Consider the following 9,440-nt stretch of genomic DNA (forward strand, 5'->3'; position numbering starts at 1 on the left):
ATATTTTTAAAAGCCATTCTTATCATGCTCAGATTGGGGGAGTTGACTCCTGCCATTTGTTTATCTTCTTAGTTTGTTTATCCTTTCAATAGGATTACTCATTTCCCTTTGGGACCTGACTATGGTCCATAGTGTATATATAGACAAAGATGGCTTATAACCATTGGCCAAATAGATGACTGCCTCTGTAGTGTGAGTTGAGGGATGTTAGAAAGGCCCTTCCCAGTCCCTTTCTTACCTCAAATGTGTCTCCATAGACTAGACATTAGTAATTTCAATTATTCTAGCACTAGATTCTTTTTGTCTTTTGCCAAACTCCAAATATTCTTGGGAAGGATGAAGCACACAGCCTATAATCAGCCATCGGTAGTCTAGCATGAATTAGTTGAAGAAATCCTCTCCAATAAGCTGAGTGTTTTTCTGTCAATGGGTCACTAAAAACACTAAACATCAAGATAGCTGTTGGCCCCCAGCTTCAGTGAGCTAAAACACAGGTAGTGCACTCGCTATTTCTTATTTTTACCCTCAGACATTTCTGCACCCTTAATTGTGCCATCCAATTCTGAGCTTCCTTAAAACTTGCCCAAACTGAGTTCTTACTGCTTTCCTATTGCCATAGCAACCTCTCAGCACTCAGATGCAAGGGATGTGAGCATACCTGTGATGGCTTATGTATCTTTCATATAGTTCAGATGCATTCAACTCATTTAACAAACACATACATGCTTAATCTGTTGATTGGGGAGTTATATGTGTTTTTATTTCTTTTTCACGTATTTGATTTCTTTCTCTCATTTGCTCACAGGTGCCTGGGGCCCTAGAACAAAGACACTCACACATCTTAGTATGTGAAATGAAAGCACTTTGAAGACAGGGATGGTGGGGTTTTTCATCTTTTTATCCCTAGGGAGCAGCAAAGTATCTCTGTACACAGGAAATATTTAACAAGTATCTGTTGGTATTGAATGACACTGTATCACTTAATACAATTTCTTAGCTGTAGTCCTCATACCATTTCTTGGGACTTACAGTAAATGTAGGTAAACCCAGGAAGAGTGGAGAAGCAGCTGAAGGGCAGTGAACTGCTTGTTCCGTAAGAGTTTTAGTGGTTACTTGAGGACCAACGTACTGAGTGGAGATTTTTGGCTACCTTTCATTGTCTGAGACCATGGTGGAGGTGGAGACTTCTCTTCACTCTGCCAGCTGGGCGACAATCATTACTTGTTAAGAATCCTGTGGAGGAAGAAAAAGGAGAGCTAAGAACTGACCGAGTGACAGACAGAGACACACACAGAAAGAAAGCCAAGTATTGCACTAAGTATTGGAATTGCAAATACAAGCAAACAAGTAGTCCTTACTCAAAAAGGGCTTGCAATCTAATGGAGGGGAGCTGGAATAAGAACTAAGAAAAGACAGGAAATTAATGTGATGTCTACACCATCTTCTCTTCTTCACTCCCCATTACGCTTTCAATTTCCTATTTCTTCACTGAAACACAAAGTGAAGGAGCTCTCAGAAGTGATCCACACCTCCACCCCCGACCCCCGTCTTCCCATTGGACTTTTTTTCTCCACACCTTCTCAAAGCAGAGAGATCCAAAGGCTCTACTCAGAGAGTAGACCAAGGTCATATTCCACCAAGAACATGAAAAGGTGGCACCTTGGCAAAAAAAGTTGTCTCCGGAGTAACTTCTCCACAGAGTCCTTCAGATGGTTCATGTAAGATCTAGTTGTCTTGCCTAATTACATCAACTCACAAAGATTTACAAAATGCCAGTTATTAACTCTGAATTTTGAACTTGGTTATTTTTTTATTTTGCTACTATCTCAAATGATCATTACCTTTTATTCTTAATAATTCTTAATAATAATGGTAGTGAGGGCAGCTAGGTGATGCAGTGGTTTAAGCACCAGCCCTGGATTCAGGAGGACCTGAGTTCAAATCCAGATTCAGATACTTGATACTTATGAGCTGTGTGACCCTGGGCAAGTCACTTAATCCTCATTGCCCCGCAAAAGAAAATAAAAAATGGTACCAATAGCTGCTATTGATGTCATGTTTTAAGGTTTGCAAAACACTTTACATGTTATTTAATTTGATCCTTGCAACCATTGGTGGCCCAGGGTTGCGGGGGGTGGGGGCAGAGCATTGCTAATACGGGTATTAAGGCAAATGAAGTAGTTTAGTGGACAGAAGGTTGGATTTAGAGAAAAGAAGAAACTATGTTAAAACTCTGCCCCTAAGACATACTAAACTATATGACCATTAGAAAGTCACTTTGCTGCTTAACTCTCAGTTTTTTTCATCTGTAAAAAGTAAATTATAATAGCTCAAGTACTTACTTCACAGGTCTGGTTAAGAAGATCAAGTGAGAATAAAGACTGTAAGCTCCCATAGGATCTAAGTTCTTTGAGTGCTCCAGTTGTTTTTTGTTTTTGTTTTTTTTTTTTGCGGGGCAGTGGGGGTTAAGTGACTTGCCCAGGGTCACACAGCTAGTAAGTGTCAAGTGTCTGAGGCCGGATTTGAACTCAGGTACTCCTGAATCCAGGGCCGGTGCTTTATCCACTGCGCCACCTAGCTGCCCCCTCCAGTTGTTTTTATGTGTGTGTGTGTGTGTGTGTGTGTGTGTGTGTGTGTGTGTGTGTGTGTGAGAGAGAGAGAGAGACAGACAGACAGATAGACAGACAGTCAGAGACAGACAGACAGAGAGTGCACATTAAACTCAAGTTTCTATTCTGGTTCATTGAAAGGATCAGTCATTCAGTTTACTGATGATGTGATGATGCTTATTCTTTTTTTCTCCTGTATAACCTTGTTATGTCTGAAGAAGATTTTCAGAGTTTAAATTATGGTAATGTCTTCCAGCAGATTTTTTAGACACACACACACGGAAATACATATATACACATACAGACATATACATGTATATAAAACTACTTAAAAGTGTGCTATTATTTATTTTCTTAATTACATTATTGTTTCTGGTATAGAGCGAAATGAAGGTTTTCAGCTTACAAAGTAATTTAAATAATCAAATAGTATTTTTTAAAAACCTGCTACCCATTAATTTGACCCAATTAGGGAACTCCTGTACCAAAGTCTTACTCTGCTGCTAGCTGGAGAGGACACTGGCTTCATGAGCATGAGCCCTGGCAAGGGTTCCTATGCTGGAAATACTTTGAGTACTGTCCACGGATGGACTATGTCTGTGTCAGCAGAGGACCAACTTTTTTACAGCCAGAAAGAGTCCAGATCACAAAGCTGACCATCAGGTGATAAATCTGTTCAGTCTCAGCAAACTATGAAGATCATCTACTCTAAGGTGAGAATGAGTTGTGATCAGAGGCAATGGAAAGAATCCTGAGGGAGATGGTGGCTCCCTGAATGGAATTTAAAGATGCCATGAAGAAAATTACTGCCTTGATCTGTCTCCCTCTAAATTCAATAAAACTTTTTACCCTCAGCACATGGAAAATTAGCCTACCAACTTAAAATGGCTATCCCTGGAGAGGCAGTATGGTATAACTTAAAAGAGCACTAAATTAGGAATAAAGAGAGATGGACTTGAGTCCTGGATCCATGTCTATGTGTTGTGTGAATTTGGGCAGATCTCTTAGCCTCTCTGGGCCTCAATTTCTTGTAATGAAATGAAGGGTTGTCCTAGACAATCTCTAAGGCTCCTTCAAAATAAAAAAAGCCTAGGTTACATTCTATGATCCTCAGAGAAGGTTTGATTTTTGTCAGGATAAATAATTCTTCACCATGCAGATTGAAATCCTCTTGTAACTTAGTGGATAATATACCCCTACAATAAAACTAAGACTAGGCAGCATTTCTATAGGACTTTCCTCATGACAACCCTTGGAGGCAGGTGGTTATTATTAACCCAAGTCTCTTGACTTTAGGCCCTGGGCTCTTTCTACCACATCAAAGCTCATGAGATCTCTTGCCAACTGTTCTCCAAGGCAATCACCAATCCAAGGGCTAACCGGAGTTCTTTTCAGTAAATCATCAGCTGAGTGGCTGACACTTTAAAGGGAAAGGCTGTTTGCCTGATGACTCTTAGGGGCCGGTTTAATTTCTAAACTGATGCCTAGCTGTCCTTAAGTACCATCCACAGAACAATTAAAGTTGAGAGAGGAAGAAGAGAAGAGGAATGTCTGTGGAGGTTGGTATTTTATAAAATCAAAGGATAAACGAAAGCGATATAGTATAAAGGGAACCTGGGGTGTTGGAACTTGCCCCTTTCTTTTATGGGCTTTATTTATTTATGTATTCATTCATTATTTTGCCCATTTGTTTCAAGACTTCAATGCTATTGTTAACCTGGGCTAGCAAAACATTAATTGACCCTGGTTCTTAGACCCCAGGCAATTGGCTCTGCCAGGCTTCTTTTTTTCATTTACCTTCCTAGAGAGGGCACTGCCAGTCCTTTACATGGCAGATGCCTATCTTCTTCCCAAGGCCTCTGCTCACAGTTCTATCATTTTAGCAGAAAGACAAACACATTTCCTACAACTCCCAGAAGCTACTCGGTTTTTGTCTACAGTCCTCTGAAATATTAGCCAGCTCTGCCCGTCCAAAGCAAAGTCTAGTTCACCTGAGGTGACAGAAGGGGACCTAAGGAGACACTTACCACCTCCAAGACTGGCTGCATGGTGGGGAGCTTCTCCTTGGCAGGGTCTGTCCCAAGTTCTGGTATGAATGGTGACTGGGCCTTGTTGCTCCCTGCATCTCTTAGTGCTAGCTGTACCCCTCTGGAGAGCCTTCTCCTTGCTTGCCTTTCAGCAGCCCAGAGGCAGAAACAAGGCCTTCCGGAGTGTCTGTTCCCCCAAGCCTTTCCCCCTCTCCCTTTATGGGATCCAGGGTTTTAAAGTAAACAATTCTTTCTCTTTCTGATAAGTCACATTAAATTATTGATTTGGGGGAGGGGGAGGTCGACCTCAGTCCACTAAGTTAGAGTCACCTTTGGCCAAATAGACCAAGCACAAACTGGAAATCCCGGTTTGGTTCCCCTCCTCCTTCCCCCTCCCCCCCCCAACTTGTGGGTGGACACACGCTTAATGTGCAGGAAAAGTGGCAGAGGCTGAGAGCTAAAAAGTTGGGTTTGAGAAGAACGTAGGCAATGACACCTGGCCAGTAACTCAGTGCTTCTTCTGAAACCCGAGCAAGCCTGTTTAACTCTTACCACACCAAACATCAGCTAGCAGCTTACCTCTGTTCTTTTCCCACCTATCTCAGTGCATTTTAAAAATTTAAATTCCCTAAAGAAACTTCTGTCTAAAGTCTAGGAAGTTTGTAAAGAGATGGCTTAGGCTGGAAAGGGGAAACGAGTCACTGTGTCTTCTCTTGATTTTCAAAACAAAACAAAATAGAATAAAATAAAAATGAGCTGAGAGTATTAGTCTATTGAATTATTTTTCACTGGCTCTACCTAGTTCAAGTTCCTGAGCAATGCTTTGGATAATATTCTAGCCTTTTAAAGTGATCGTTTCTTCTACTGTCATAAATTAAATTACAGTCACTAGTCCTCAGTCTAGATGTTGGGGGAGTTGGAGGGCTGAGGGTGGCAGACCTTGGTTTTCATCCATCTAGTGAACTCTTGGTGTGAAAACTCCACCAATTTAAATCAACAATTAAATTGTAATTTGATGCTTAGGAAGCTATCTTGGGGATGGTGGGGGGAGGGGACAGTGAAAGGTTAAATGGCCTGCCCTGGGTCACACAACCTATATGTGTCAGAAAGACTGGACCTTGGGTATTCTGGGCCCTCATCTACTACACTTTACTGCCTGTCATTACTTAATTTATTATGACTTCTTAATTTTCCTGGGATTTGAGGGATATTTTTCCTTCTCTGTGAGGAGAAAGTCAGTTTGGTAATAAGTGTATCTCATTTTCTTGAGCTCCAATAGAAAAATATATTTTAAAACATTCTCCACAACCATTTGTGACTCTAAAAGTTGTGTTATCATGATTCTAAAAGCCCATTGTGAACAAACAATTTGAGGAGACAGATCTCTTAAAGTCTGAATGGCAGTGGTTGTCTGTCTCTTCTGCTCATAATTACTACAATGGCAAGACTGAGTGCAACGGAGAAAGGGGTTCTTTCTGGCTTTGTTTTGTTTTTTATAAATGGCATTGAGGCATGTCCAGGAATTGCGACTGTTCTTTTCCCACTTATCTTAATGCACTTTTAAAACGGAGGCCCCCAAAGGCAGCTTCTCAGTAAAGTATAGGGAGTTTGTACAGAGCTGGCCCAAGCAGGAATGAGGATACTAGTCCCAACAGAAGCCATTTCTCTTCGGTTTCCCAATGACAACTTGGTTTATTTCCTTATCCAAGAAAGAGTGGGTTGTCCAAGATCACCTGGGCTGTCCATAAAAGGAGTACATGACTTAAGGTGGTAATTTAAGGGCACAACATTTATGCCATAAAAGTCTAATCTGTCATCCTGATAGGGGACCATATAATGCATTCTCCAAAAGGCTTTCCTGCCCTGCTCCCAAACAAAACCTCCAAACCCATGAGATTTTTGTCTAAGGGAGACAGAGAAAGCCCAACTTAAAAAAAAAGGAATTTAGCAGGCATTGTCTGGCATGGTGTGTGGTAAATTGATTCGTACTCACTTTTTAATTTGTTTCGCCCACCTGGCTTGGTTACAGTGATCATATTTCTTTTCTGGATTATTATTAGTTAAAACCCTTTAGGGAGAAGTGAAAAGGTTTGCCAAGTGAGTTTCCCCAGGCAGATATTCTTACAAGAGACGAGTAGATCCCTCCCACCTCCAGTCTCAGCGGGATGCACATCTGGAACACTTTACCCCAACATTTCTCGCTCGGTGAAATCTGAAGCTTGTTTCACCTAGCCCGTTTTCTCTTCATCTTTAAAACCACAGCTAGGGGAAATGTTCATCTTGAAGTTATGGGTTAATTTCTTTAAAATTCCCAGTGGCATCGCCTCTCAATGACTTGGATATGTCGGAAGTAAGATGGTCTTTGTACTTTGGCCGTCTTCCAGTTCCTTTTAGCCCCAGCTTCCTCTAAAGCTGTTCTTTCCTTAGAAAGAAATGGGGGACAACTTCAAGAGACCATTTTGACCCTCTTAAGTCAAAGTTCCACTGGACTATCTTCACCACAAATTCAGAGAGAATTTCCAGAATTATGTGTAACAAGCACTGAAAAGAGAAACTAATTTCCACTCACTCCGAGGAGCCAATATCCAGAACCCTCACCCCTCCTGGAGTAAGCCTATGGAAGGGTTTCCATCATTCTCCAATTTTCCGAGTGAAAAGTTACATAGATGCCTTTGGAAACAACATGGGAATAGGAAATGATTGTGCTTAATTACGATCACTAGTTTTGGGAAGCAACCTATTGTTGTGGGAAAAGTTTCTGAATCCTGGAGAGGTGGGGGTTGGAGAAGGTGCCGTGCCCTTGTTGGTTTAAATAGCTAATGGCTAACCCTTATATAGCCTTTATGGTTTGAAATCTCACTTGATCCTTACAAGTCAGGGAGGCAGGTGCTCTAAATATCCAGATACAAAAAACGCTGGTCATAGGCTGACGCAACCTCATGACCCACCCCATTGCTTCAGGCAGAAGAACGGTGTCCCCAGTCCCATGACGCCTGCGCAGAAGACTGCAAAGCTGACCGCACTAGATGCCCATGTCATTGGCTAACGAAATCTTCCCTCCTCCCATTGCTTCCACCAGAAAACCACATGTCCCCACTGTCCCCGGTCTTCAACGCCAGTACAAATGACTCCTGTGCAAAGCTGACGGTGAACCAGAAGTCAACGTCATTGCTTCAATCGGAAAACCACGTGTCTCCAATCGGAAAACCACGTGTCTCCAATCCTGCCAACGCCTGCGCAGATGAACCTACAAAGGACGCAGCCCTCAGCTTTCTGGCCACTCCGCGCTCCTTAGGAGCCCCGAGAGCCTGCGAAGCCTTCGGACTCTCCCTTGGCCACGGTCCAGGAGAGTTCCCGGCCCCTCAGAGAGACCCAACGGCGGCTGAGGGGCCTGATGGGCACCGACGCCATCACCAGTTGGTCGGCAATGGGGGAGGCGGTGGCGGGGCTGACCATGGCCTGGCCTCCCAGCCCTTCCCTGCCCTCACTCAGCCTCCACCCTCCGGCCCCGCAGTCAGGCTTCTCCGGGCATCAGGTCACCCTCGCACGAGTCACATCCGAGTTCCCGGCGGTCCCCAGGAGTGGGTTGTGACGCCTGAGAAGCGGCGCTCCCTCCAGGGAAGCCCCACGTGCGGGCCAGACCCTGGATCCTCCGGGCGCCATTTGGGGTGAGGGGCCTCCCCTGGGCCGCCTCGCTTGTGTCTCCCTGTATGGATTCCTGAAGCTACGTGGAGGAACTGATGATGTGGCCAAACCCGGGTTCCCCCCCAGCTCCCCACGCCCCAGGGGCCGCAGGAAGCCGGCATTTGAAAAGGGGGGGATGCCTTGGGGTGAGGGAGCCCAGGGTATGAGAGTTTGTATTGAGTCTCAGTCCAGAAGTCCAAGACCTCATTAGCCCCCGAAGGGTTGTTGTTGCTGGTAGGGAGGGGTTTCATCAACCTCACCCTGTCATGACCCTTTGAAGGCCAAGGACACCCCTGCCCCTGATGCACCCAAGGTGCCAACCCACTTGGCTCATGCTTTAGATCAGGGCTTCTTAAAATTTTTCTACTTGTGACCCCTTTTTGCCCCAGACATTTTTATAGGACCTCCACATTCAGTTACATGACCCCATGTGGGTTTGGGACCCACTGTTTAAGAAGCTTTGGTTTAGACAATGCAGCAGCCCTAGGGAAGCCTGTGAGCTCCTCCTGAAATGTGCCACTTGGTAAGACTTTAGAGCCCAATAGCAAGCTGCCCCAGTGACCCCTAAGTGCCCCTTGGCTCTGGCCTTGCAGCAGCTCTAGCCTCCCCATGAGTGACCCTGATCTGGGCAAGGTCAGTTGGGACAAATTAGCAGAAGAGGCTGCACAGTCTTGTTTCCCCTACTTCCAGTAGCATTCCCCTCCCTCACCTGTTTTCCCCCCTTCCCCATCCAGTGCCCTTTAAGGTGCCTATCCCCTCACCAGGTCAGAAGTCCAGACCTTGTTAAAAGACCTGACAGGAAAAAAGGATCCAATGGCTTTATTGTGTGTGTGTGTGTGTGTGTGTTTGACTGATAGTGTGATGAGTTATGTCTAACCTCTACTTACAAGTTAGGCAGCTACTAAGGTGTAAAAAGCCAATAGAAAGAGTTAAGGCCCCAGAGGACTTCCAACCCCTCCCCCACACACCTTGTTAGATTGGGTTTTCTTTGCCTGGAAAGCAGCCCACCCTTCTCCCACAGTGGCATCAGACCATGCTTAGCCAGAACAAGCAGTGGCACAGCCTCAGGAGGCTGCAGGGTGCTCCCCTTCTCCTAATGATCTTGGCAGCAGAAACCAAT

The 9,440-nt window shown here is 44.4% G+C and overlaps 1 long non-coding RNA gene across 1 annotated transcript; it reads right to left on the reverse strand.

The window, feature by feature from the left end:
* Nucleotides 1–738: 738 nt before the first annotated feature.
* LOC122735199 lies at nt 739–4,856 on the reverse strand. The gene is made up of 2 exons (XR_006354109.1): nt 4,637–4,856; nt 739–1,233 (listed from the first exon to the last, which is right to left on the reverse strand). It is a non-coding gene; the product is annotated as an uncharacterized LOC122735199 (long non-coding RNA).
* Between the last annotated feature and the right edge of the window lie 4,584 nt (nt 4,857–9,440).

This window comes from Dromiciops gliroides, chromosome 1 (assembly GCF_019393635.1).
Source record: "Dromiciops gliroides isolate mDroGli1 chromosome 1, mDroGli1.pri, whole genome shotgun sequence".
Classification (NCBI taxonomy): Eukaryota; Metazoa; Chordata; class Mammalia; order Microbiotheria; family Microbiotheriidae; genus Dromiciops; species Dromiciops gliroides.